This window comes from Hemitrygon akajei, chromosome 8 (assembly GCF_048418815.1).
Source record: "Hemitrygon akajei chromosome 8, sHemAka1.3, whole genome shotgun sequence".
In the NCBI taxonomy this organism is placed as follows: domain Eukaryota; kingdom Metazoa; phylum Chordata; class Chondrichthyes; order Myliobatiformes; family Dasyatidae; genus Hemitrygon; species Hemitrygon akajei.
In genome coordinates, this window is record NC_133131.1 from 2013364 (window position 1) to 2022536 (window position 9173).

The following is a 9173-nucleotide window of genomic DNA, read 5'->3' on the forward strand; positions in this document are numbered from 1 at the left end:
CCTCTGCCTGTTCTTGCCAAAGCCTTACTACTCTGCCTCAGACTACTCCAATGACCGTTCCACCAGGCAGTACCTCACTCTTATAGAGACTGGGTTGCCTGTCAAAAATCCTTAATGGACCTACGCAGGAATGCTCCTGTTGCATCTGCACAGTACTCCAATCAACAAATCCTGTCTAAAAACTTGCTGCTTTTTCAAGCTCTTTGTTGGACCTGTGCGGAAACACTCCTGTTGCATCTGCACAGTACTCCAAATGTGTCTTACTCAAGAAAGGCTGCAAGGACAAACCAGTGAACTACAGACCTGTGAGCCTGACAGGAGTGGCAGGATAGTTTACTGATGGGGATTCTGAGTGCCAGGATCTACCTGCATTTAGAAGGGCAAGGACTGTTTAGGATAGTCAGCATGGCTTTGTGTGTGTGAAATCATATCTTGGACTGATTGTGATGTTATGTTGAAGTTGTGTGAGACATTGGTGAGGCCTGATTTGGAGTATTGTGTGCAATTCTGATGTTACCTACAGGAAACATATAAGATTGAAAGAGTTAGAGAAAATTTGCAAGGATGTTGCTGGATCTTGAAGTCATTGAGTTATAGGGTTTGTTCAATAGGTTAGAACTTTATTCCGTGGAGTGCAGGAGAATGAGGGGAGATTTGCTAGAGGTATACAAAAATATGATGGGTATAGATAGGGTAAATTCAAACAAGCTTTTTCCATTGAGTTGGGTGAGAGGTCATGGGTTGAGTGTGTAAGAGGAACATGTAGGGGAACTTCTTCACTTGGAAGGTTCTGAGGGTATGGAATGAGCTGCCAGTGGAAGTGATGAATGTGGAATTGATTTCAACATTTGAGATAAGTCTGGGTAAGTACATGGATGGAAGGGATATGGAGGGTTATGGTCCAGTTACAAATCAATAGGATTAATCAGAATAACAATTCAGCAAGGACCAGATGAGCTGAAGGGCCTGGTTCTGTGCTGTAGTGTTCAATGACTGTTAGAGTTATTTTTGAAGGGTTGACCAAGAAGATTGAAGTAGATATTGTCCACATGGACTTTCAAGGCCTTTGACAAAATCCCACATATTAGGCTGGTCCAGAAGCTGAGATCATGTGGGTTCCAGGTTGATCCAGACAACTGGATGCCAAATTGGCCTGATGGTAGGAATGACAGAGAGTTCATGGGGTGTTGTTTTTCAGACTGGAGAGCTGATATACCACAGGAATCAGTCCTGGATCCATTGTTGTTGGCCATCCATATTAACCATTTTGATTAGACTGTAGGCGGGACATTTAGTAAGTTTGTGGTGCACTAAAACTGATGATGTAGTGGACTGTGAAGAAGATTGTCTAAGATTACAGTAGGATCTCAACCTGGATCAGGGTGACAAGGAATGAAAGATAGTTTACATCAGATAAATGTGAGTGTTACAATTTGGGAGAAGAACCAGGTCAGGGCTTGTGCAGTGAACAGCAGGATTCTGGGGAGTAACTGCACCATGATAAAGCACCACCAACTCCAGTGGATAGGTCATGTCACCCAGATGCCTAACTCGCATCTCCCCTCCCCAGACCTGTTGAAGGAAGGTCAGTCAGCCCCTAGTGGGTAAAAGAAACGGTTCAAGGCTAACATCAAAATCAGCCTGAAGAAATTCAACATTACATCCAAACACCGAGAAGACATTGCACTCAATAGATGCACCTGGAGGAAATCTGTTAAAGAGGGAGCTGCGACCTCCTCTGTGCCACAGACAACGTGGCAGCTGCAAGAGGACAGACTGAGCAGCCAAAAGACCCAGCCACTGACCACCCACACACTCCACTTACTCCTGGCAACACTGCACCAGAATATGTGAATCCCGGATCCTGAGGACCCAGCAGTAGACAACCACTAGGAGAACATGGTGCTCAAATGGAGTGACAACACTACTTTGCACTACTGCTCCTGGGTTGTGTTATAGAGCTGAGGGAACTAGGAATGAAACAATTAGTTCCTTGAAAGGTGACAACAGTAGACAGGGTGAAGAAGGCACTTGGCAGGCTTGCTTTTGTCGCTCAGGAGATTGAGTATACTGGTTGGTATGTTATGTGGCAGCTATATGGTGTTCTAAGACCAAACTCGCAGTACTAAATACAGTTATGTTCACCCTGCTATGGAAAGCGAGTTGGCAAGTTATGGAAAAATTCCACCGGGATGTTACCAAGACTGGAGAACTTGAGTTATAAGAAGAGACTGGATAGGCTGGGACTGTTTTTCCTGGGGTAAAGGAGGTCGAGGGCTGAGCCTGCTGCAGTTATAAAATCAGAAGAGGCAGAGATTAAAGTACCCAAACTAGACTTGAGGGGTTGTTTTTCACTTGGAGGGTGGTAGGGACATGGAACGAGCTGCCAGAGGGTAGACTTTTACAATGTTTAGTAGACATGGGTAGGAGGAATTTTGAGGAAATGGGCAGATGGGACTAGCTGGGGCAGGGAAATTGGTTGGCATGGAGAAGTTGGGCCAAAGGGCCTGTTTCAGTTCTGTGCCTTTTGGACTCTAACCCTCCCCTCAACCCCACCCTCTCACTCACTCCCACCCCTCACATTTTTTTGGGGGGGGAATTAGTGTAGTGGGTGGGATAGGGATAGGGTGGGGACTGGAAGAAGCCTAAGCCTGCACAGGCTGTGCAGCACCTGTCCCATCCCTGTCTGCACAGTGACCGTGGCTTTAGATCGTTACTGTGAGTGTAACGTTGGTAACAGTCTACAGCCATGGTCGCTGGGCCAGGGAACGAGCATCCCAATGCCCACCTGCCCACTGGTCACTGTGCCAATGCAGAGAGCATTGAAATGTCCACATGCCCACTGCACAGAGGTGGGGAGAGTGGGTGGATAGAACATTGAACAGTACAGCACAAAAACAGACCTATCAGCCCATCATATCTGTACCGACTAATCTTGCCTGCATGTACACGATTCTTCTCCCTTTCCCTGTCTGCTCCTGTATCCATAAGACGCCTCTGTCTGCATCCTCCACCACCCTGGGGCCCATATCAGGCAACCGCCATCCTCTGTACTCGGGGCACTGGCAGAGCCAGCACCCTAGGGCCTCCTCCATCTCTGGGGGGAGAGGGGGAGACTGTCTCTGTGAATGTACCTGCTTCTATTCCCAGTCCCTAGGAGAGGTGGGGGGAAGAGATCACATTGTCCCTCGTGGGCTGTTGGGCTCCCCAGGGTCAGGCTGTGGGGTGGGGGGGGCGTTGCAAAGATCACTGGGAAAGGAGGGACATGGAGAAGATGAAGGGACATGGAGAGGATGAAGGATGAGTCTACCTCTGCTGGTCCCTCTCTCCCCTTCCCCCCCCTCCCCGATTGGTCATTCCCCTCCCACCCAGTTGGGGCTGTGGTGGGAGGTGAGGCTGGAGTGGGTGGGTGGGGTTTGGAGGGAGGGAGGGGAGGGTTGGGTTTTGGGGTAGGAGGAGGTAGAGTGGAGATGAAGTAGGAGGGGGATGGAATTGCTGTGAGAGTTTGCTGTTGGGTGGGAGGGGATGAGGATAGAGAGGAGGAAGGGATGGAAGTCCCCTTGTGTTAGGTGGGACCACACAGTACTCATCTGCCCAGTGAGTCTTCTTACCGCAGCATCTCTGCTGGTAACTTTGAAGAAAACAGAGACATAACAGGTTCTGCAGATGCTGGAAATCCAGAGGAACACACACAAAATGCTGGAGGAACTCAGCAGGTCACTCACCCAATGACTCCTGGCGAATGATTGCACTTTTGGGATTTTCTTTAATCCTCCTTGCCAAGAACTTCTCATGGCCCCTTCTGTCTTTCTGAATACTCTTCTTGAGTTCTTTTTGACTTCTTTAGAATCTGTTTGATTCTGGCTTCATAAGCTTTACGTACTTTTCCTTTTTCTTCTTGACTAAATGCATCGCCTCCCTCAATACCCAAGATTCTCTTTTTTAATACCATCATTGTTCTTCCTTCTATTGGAACATACCTGTCATGTGCTCTGTGCCATTGTTCCTGCCTAATGTTCTCGTAATTTTCTCTGCTCAAATTTAATACTCTCCCACAAGGTCCGTACTTATCCTTGTCCATAGCTATTTTAAACCTTAAGAAGTTGTGGTCACTGTTCCCTAACTGCTTACCCACTGAAAGGTTGGTCACCCAGCCAGGTTCATTACCCGACATCAAGTCCAGAACAGCCCCTCGCCTTGTTGAACTATCGACAGATTGATTTTCTGTGCCCTCCGGGAAGCTCGTAACAAATTCTGCCCCTCTAAATCTCCTGCACTCAGGAAGTCCGAGTTCATATTAGGGAAGTTCAAGTCCCTATGACGACAACTCTATTGTTTTTACACTTTTCATTAATCCGCCTGCATGTCTGTTCCTCAGTGTCCTGCAGTACAATCCCATCAGAGTGACTGCACCCTTCCTACTCTGGAGTTCTACCCATATAGACTCAGTGAATGAGTCCACCATTCTGTCCCCATTGAATGCAGCTGTGATATTGTCCCTGATTAATAGTGCAACTCCCCACCTCTTTTACCTCCATCTCTATCTTTTCTGAAACAACAAAACCCTTAGACATTAAGCACCCGTTCCTGTCCCTCTCTCAACCAAGTCTCTGTAATAGCCACAATAGCATAGTTCCATGTACTGATCCATGCTCCAAGTTCACCACCTTTACCCATAATACTCCTAGCATTGAAATACACGCAGTTCAAACTATCCATCCCATCATATCTATTACTTTGCTCCTGTCTGTTTTTACTGCCCTGGTATCTACCTTCCTCTGCATCCCTCCGCCTTCTGATCTGGTGTTCTGGTTCCAATCCCCCTACCAAACTAGTTCAAACACTCCTGAATAGCAGTAGTGAACTTCCTGTCCAGGATATTGTTTCTCCTCCAGTTTACGTGCAGCCTATCCCTCTTGTACAGGTCACCCCCACCTCAGAAGAGGTTCCACTGATCCATTAACCTGAAACGCTGACCCCAGCTCCACTTCCTCAGCCACTCATTCATCTGTACTATCATCCCATTCCTGCTCTGACCAGCAGGTGGCACCAGAAGAAACCCAGAGATTACTACCTTGGAGTTACTGTTCTTCAGCCTCTTTCCTAACTCCCTATGCAGGACCCCTTCCCCCTTTCTGCCTGTGCAGAGGGAGTTGCAACCTGTGTCTCACCCCATAAGAGTACAATGGGATGGTGCCGGAGGGGTTTCACTCAGTGTCTGAACCCGGGAGTGTGTGATGGGACAGTGTGAGGGAGCTTCACCCTGTGTCTGACCACGGGAGTGTGTGATGGGACGGTGTGGAGGGAGTTTCACTCTGTGTCTGAACCCGGGAGTGTGTGATGGGACGGTGCGGAGGGAGTTTCACTCTGTGTCTGACCCAGGGAGTGTGTGATGGGACGGTGTGGAGGGAGTTTCACTCTGTGTCTGACCCCGGGAGTGTGTGATGGGACGGTGTGGAGGGAGATTCACTCTGTGTCTGACCCTGGGAGTGTGTGATGGGACGGTGTGGAGGGAGATTCACTCTGTGTCTGACCCTGGGAGTGGGTGATGGGACGATGTGGAGGGAGTTTCACTCTGTCTCTGACCCTGGGAGTGTGTGATGGGACAGTGTGGAGGGAGCTTCACTCTGTGTCTGACCCCCATTTTTATTTAAAATATCTTTATTATATATACACATAAATTCAGTGTATATATACAAACCAGTGACTAACACAATTACTTCACTACAAATAGACAATACACATTAAACTAAAATGTTCCATCTCTGTCAATGATGGCAATAACCCCTTGCGGAGCCCAACGGTCCCGGAACGCCTCTATGTTCACCATGGACTGTGCGTGTTCCTTTTCAATATTTACCTGAGCAAGAACATACCCTCTGAGCATTGCCGTCTGCTCGGGCAGATCCTCCCACCACCTATTTCCAAGACTGATGGCTGTTTTCACCAGCCCGAGGAGCAAGTTGACAAGGACATCCTCATCCCTCAATGCCCCCCTCCTCACTGGATGACCATATATAACTAGGGTGGGGCTAAAATGCAACCAGAATGCGAGAAGCAGCCCACACAAATATGCAAAAAGGGGCTGCAGCCTCACACACTCCATGTACATGTGGTACGTGGTCTCCTCCAGCCCACAGAAATTACATGCAGGTGAGAGATCCGTGTACAAACTAAAGAACTTAATACCGCTCTATGCAGCAGCCTCCATTCCAGATACCCCAGGTGCATGGGAAGAACTCCCTCGTAAAGGGAATTCCATTGGGGACCTCCATCACCTCCAGGAGGAAAGACCGCCCAATATGGCGTGTCTGGATGGTGGACAAGGGCTAGGAAGTGGAGGGTGTGGAGCAGCAGCCCGTACAGGTACTTCCTACTTGCATCCCTGATTGGGATTGTGGGTGTCGAGGAGAGATGGCTCAAGTTGTGTGGACTCGGGTTGCAGACAAGATTGCAGGGCCTGGGCCTGACAAGCAGCTCAGCCTAAGTCGGTCCACACACCAGAGACGCACCGACATCCGTTGAGCTAGGGCAAGGGTCGGCCAGGACTCCGCCCTCTGCCAGAGGAGGGGATTCCCAGCCTGAGGCAACCATGTTCCAGACATGGTTGCAATTTGCAGAGGGAGCTTCACTCTGTGTCTGATCCCCATTTTTATTTAAAATATCTCTCCTCAAACCTGCAATTTGAGAAGGATAAGGGCAGATCGGAGGTGTCAGTGTTGCAGTTGAACAGGGGAGACTATGGAGCCATGAGGGAGGAGCTGGCCAAAGTTAACTGGACGGTTATCCTAGCAGAAAAGACAGTGGAACAGCAATGGCAGGTATTCTTGGGAACAATGCACAAGGTGCAAAATCAGTTCATCCCCTGGTTGACAAAGGAAGTCAGAGATTGCATAGCATTAAAAAAAAAAGGAAGTATGACAGAGCTAAGGTGAGTGGGAGGACAGATGATTGGGAAATTTTTAAGGAACAACAGCACTTAACTAAAAAGGCAATACGGGGAGAAAAAATGAGGTACGAATGCAAGCTAGCCAGGAATATAAAGGAGGGTAGCAAAAGCTTTTTTAGGTATGTGAAGAGAAAGAAGATAGTTAAGAACAATGTTGGGCCCTTGAAGAATGAATTGGGTGAAATTGTTATGGGAAACAGAGAAATGGCAGAAGAATTTAGTAAGTACTTTAGATCTGTCTTCACTAGGGAAGACACAAGCAATCTTCCAGATGTATGGATGGGTCAGGGACATAGGGTAACAGAGGAAATGAAACAGATTGACATTAGGAAGGAAACGGTGATGAGTAGACTGATGGGACTGAAGGCTGACAAATCCCCAGGTCCAGATGGTCTGCATCCTGGGGTACTAAAGGAGGTGGCCCTGGAAATTGCGGATGCATTGGTAATGATATTCCAATGTTCCTTAGATTCAGGATCAGTTCCTGAGGATTGGAGAATGGCTAATGTTATCCCACTTTTTAAGAAAGGAGGGAGGGGGAAAACAGAGAACTATCATCCTGTCAGCCTAACATCAGCATCAGTAGTGGGGAAGATGCTAGAGTCCATTATTAAAGATGAAATAGTGGCATATCTAGATAGCAGTGATAGGATTGGGCCGAGCCAGCATGGATTTACCAAGGGCAAATCATGCTTGACTAATCTATTGGAGTTTTTCGAAGATGTAACCAGGAAGTTAGACAACGGAGATCCAGTGGATGTAGTGTACCTCGATTTTCAGAAGGCATTTGATAAGGTCCTACATAGGAGATTGGTGGGTAAAATCAGAGCTCATGGCATTGGGGGGAAGACATTGACATGGATAGAAAACTGGTTGGCAGATAGAAAGCAAAGGGTAACGGTGAATGGGTGTTTCTCGGAATGGCAGGTGGTGACTAGTGGGGTGCCACAGGGCTCGGTATTGGGACCACAGCTGTTTACGATTTAAATCAACGATTTAGATGAAGGCATTGAGAATAACATCAGCAAGTTTGCTGATGATACTAAGCTGGGTGGCAGTGTGACATGTGATGAGGATGTTAGGAGAATTCAGGGTGACTTGGATAGGCTGAGTGAGTGGGCAGATACTTGGCAGATGGCGTTTAATGTGAATAAGTGTGAGGTTATCCACTTTGGGAGTAAGAACAGGAAGGCAGATTATTATCTGAACGGTGTAGAGTTAGGTAAGGGAGAAATACAAAGAGATCTAGGAGTCCTTGTTCATCAGTCACTGAAGGTGAATGAGCAAGTGCAGCAGGCAGTGAAGAAGGCTAATGGAATGTTGGCCTTTATTACAAAGGGAATTGAGTACAAGAGCAAGGAAATCCTTTTGCATTTGTACAGGGCCCTGGTGAGACCACACCTGGAGTATTGTGTACAGTTTTAGTCTCCAGGGTTAAGGAAGGACATCCTGGCTGTAGAGGAAGTGCAGCGTAGATTCACAAGGTTAATTCCTGGGATGTCCGGACTGTCTTACGCAGAGAGGTTAGAGAGACTGGGCTTGTACACGCTGGAATTAAGGAGATTGAGAGGGGATCTGATTGCAACATATAAGATATATAACATATAAGGGATTGGACAAGATAGAGGCAGGAAATATGTTCCAGATGCTGGGAGAGTCCAGTACCAGAGGGCATTAAGGGGTAGGTCATTTAGGACAGAGTTAGGTCATTTAGGACAGAGTTAAGGAAAAACTTCTCCCAGAGAGTTGTGGGGGTCTGGAATGCACTGCCTCGGAAGGCAGTGGAGGCCAATTCTCTGGATGCTTTCAAGAAGGAGCTAGATAGGTATCTTATGGATAGGGGATTCAAGGGATATGGGGACAAGGCAGGAACCGGGTATTGATAGTAGATGATCAGCCATGATCTCAGAATGGCGGTGCAGGCTCGAAGGGCCAAATGGTCTACTTCTGCACCTATTGTCTATTACTCTCAGTAGGTCCTGATAGAAGCCAGGCAGACTCTGCAAAGCAGCACAGCTGACGCCCACCAGTGGCAGCTGCATCTCTTCGTGAAGACAGCAGCCCCTCCAGAGGAAGAACGTCGCCAACACGTGCCACCTGGGAGGGTGCTCAGCAGACAGGAATCTCTGCAGGGTCCTGAGCAGAGAACCACCAGTCACGTAAGTACACACACTGGTGACTGTCCGCCCTCTCCCACTGGGAGACTCAAGACCACTGCAGAGAC